Source organism: Pristiophorus japonicus, chromosome 11, assembly GCF_044704955.1.
Source record: "Pristiophorus japonicus isolate sPriJap1 chromosome 11, sPriJap1.hap1, whole genome shotgun sequence".
In the NCBI taxonomy this organism is placed as follows: Eukaryota; Metazoa; Chordata; class Chondrichthyes; family Pristiophoridae; genus Pristiophorus; species Pristiophorus japonicus.
In genome coordinates this window covers 15173192-15176362 of record NC_091987.1, presented here as the reverse complement: position 1 = coordinate 15176362, position 3171 = coordinate 15173192, and the positions used below count along the sequence as shown (strand labels likewise).

General features: G+C 47.2%; 1 pseudogene; it reads left to right on the top strand.

Moving 5' to 3' along the window:
- The first annotated feature begins 920 nt into the window (after nt 1-920).
- On the top strand, nt 921-1155 carry LOC139276513 (U2 spliceosomal RNA; annotated as a pseudogene).
- Nucleotides 1156-3171: the final 2016 nt, after the last annotated feature.

Below are 3171 nucleotides of genomic sequence, written 5' to 3'. Positions count from 1 at the left end.
GAACTATGTCAACCATAATGTTATGTCACGTTGAGATACTAGAGTCTTTGCTTGGTTGCTTTCATGGCAAGGAGAAACTAGAGAGTTTGTTTTTCTCCTTCTTGCACATTTTCCCTGTGAATCTTCACCTCCTTTAGGAGATTAAATAAATAATGAAGATTGTGGCAGTGCAACTTCCTAAGCGTTTGGTTGGAAGAATTGTTTAAGGAGGCAAAAGCCCAATTCTCATTCCATGCTTGCTGACTCTCCTATTTGAGTGACAGGTCACAGGCCAACACTGTTCCATCCATCCTCACAGTTCATTTCTTAGGGGCACTTACAGCCAAGGCAAAGAGCCCCACCTACACTTTACGATGGGGCTCTCTGCACCCATTAGGGACAAGTACCCCCGCTGGATGGCAAGTCAGTATTCAGAGCCGGCGCTCTGGTCTCCACCCTTCAGCTTCTGACTCAGAGGTGGGTATACTACCTTGAGCCATTGGTCACTCTCTCAAACACTGGTAAATAAAATGGAACCCACCAATTACATTAACACTCCTCAGCAATTAAGTCTTACATTAAGTCTGTCAGCAATAGATCTGTTTAGATCTCATTATGGCATTTCGCTAAAATTAACAAGAAAATAAATAACCTAAAAGCAGGGAAAAATGAAAAAGAAACAGTTAAAAAGAAACATTTGCCAGAAGCAGTGAGGCAGAGTCTCACATTTCCATGCAAAATGAACACGCTGATCTGCCAAGGAACTGGAACCTTGGGGCACTGGTTAACCCCTGCTGAGCTCACACTCACATTAGCAGATCTCACTTGCTTGATATATTTAACAGGGTTCAAAAACAAGCACGTCTCTGGGCCAATGGGTATTAGACGTACTAAGCCAATGTCTGTCAAAGAGCCCATCAACGGACCACCTGAAGTAGCAGAGAAATTCTCGGCCTTTTGGCTAAGATCAAGTGTAGTACCGTTTCTGACCAGCCACCATGACCTCCGGGTGGTTTCTCCCTGGTCAGGAAGGTATATGCTTGCATTTTTGGAAACAGGAGGTGGGTGGGGAGGGTTGACCCATCCACCTCCACGGAGGTGTGTGGGGGACCTGACCCATCCACCTCCATGGCACGAACCTGGTATTGCAGTACTTCCAGGAACGGTGCAGTGGCCTTTTGGCTAAGAGCATTGGCGCAGAGTGATCCTTGGCATGTGCAAGGTGACCTCTGGCGTTTGTGATTTGACAAAGAATTGGAACGATTGGCTACGAATTTAAAAAAAAAATGAGGAGCATCCAGCAGAAGAAAGCAGGTTTCGGTGACTTTCCATGTTGTAGTTCCCTTTCGGTCTGTAATGAATCGGAGTTGATGTTGGTGGCACTTTCCACAAATATAGCCATAAATTACAAATAGGTTTCACAGTGCACAGTCTGCCTGGCAGGTTTCACTGATATATTGGTCACATTTGTGAAACCCAGGTGCAACAGTAAGTATATAAGTACTCAGAGTCATTGATTGGATCTGAAGGGATTTTTTTAAGTAGATGATGGGACAGCTGACACCCGTTGTCTGCAATTCCTGGGCCGGGAGAGATCAAGGTTCATGAGAGACATCGTGGAAGGGTCCAGGAGAGATGAGGTTTCTGGGGGGGGACATGGTGCTGGGGGTCCAGAGAGGGGTGGGCAGACCCATGGAGAACATGGAGGGGGCAGGTGCAGGGGAGATAGTGGGCCGGGAATGACATTGGATCGCAGGGGGCAGGCTGGGCCCAATCACTGGGGAGGATTACAGGTTTGCTTTGGATGCCGGAGAGAAGCACTCCCACTCCCCCAGGCCCAAAAGCAGTTCTGGAAAAGCAGTTACCTGTGTTTACCAAGCAGCAGTTCTCTCCTGCCTTTAGCTGCTGGATTCCCTGAGGCCAAGAAAATGTGGCCGGCCAGCATTAAAGCTGTAACAAGGAAAAAAAAATGAGGCACGCAGCCTCATTAAAACATTTAAATGAGCGACCCGTCTCTGGGAAACAGGTTGGTTGCCCGCCACCACCGTCCCGCCTCCATTAGAAAGAAAAGAAATAAAGACTTGCCTTTCTATAGCACCTTTCACGACCACCAGATGTCCAAAAGCGCTTTACAGCCAATGAAGTACTTTTTGAAGTGTAGTGACGGTTGTAATGTAGGAAACATGGTAGCCAATGTGCACACAACAAGCTCCCACAAACAGCAATGTTGATTGAGGGATAAATATTGACCAGGACAGTGGGGAGAACTTCACTGCTCTTTAACGTTCACCCGAGAGAGCAGACGGGGCCTCGGTTTAACATCTCAGCTAAAAGTTGGCACCTCCGACAGTGCGGCACTCCCTCAGCACTGCACTGGAGTGTCAGCCTGGATTTTTGTGCTCACGGCTCTGGAGTGGGACTTCAAGCCAAACCTTCGGAACTGGAAGTAGGTGTGTTTGAGGCAGGTTAGGTTCAGGTTCGAGACCGTTTACATTTTTACTTCCAAAACCCACCCGTCTTTGGCGGTTAAAATTCCCTCCATACAGTACAAAAGCAACAAAGTTGTGCTAAAGCTTCATAAAGCACTCGTTAGGCCTCAGGCTGGATGATTGTGTCCAATTCTGGGCACCACACTTTAGGAAGGACGTCAAGGCCTTGGAGTGGGTGCAGAAGAGATTTATTGGAATGGTACCTGTAAGATTGCACAGTTTTTGGGAAATTGTCTGGAGAATTGTGTAAACTCGAAAACCCTTCTCCCTGGGAGACATTAACGTAGCAACAATCAACCCAGAGGTAGCCAGCCATCGCTCGAAGCAGGAAACCCATCCAGCGCATACATAATGTTAATGGCCCATCCAGCCCGCATGGAAAACCCAGGCCTAGGCAGACATCGCAAATACCAAAACTAATTTTCCCGATCAAGAAACATATTTGACAAATCGACACATCCGAGACAGGTTACCATTAATGAGCCCGCCAAAATATGACAAAGAAATATCAAGTCCGCCAAAATTAAGACAAAGAATCGGAGCTGATTTGGCGCACAGATTAGAACGGATCCCAAAGTATAACTGGAGCCCGAGTTTTAACGAGTTAGGAGAGGAAACAGGGAGAGACCGCCACAGCAGTGTTAACGAGCCTTCCAGAGAGCTTGCTACACAGCCTGCTATGCAGCTCTTCTGAGCATCAACA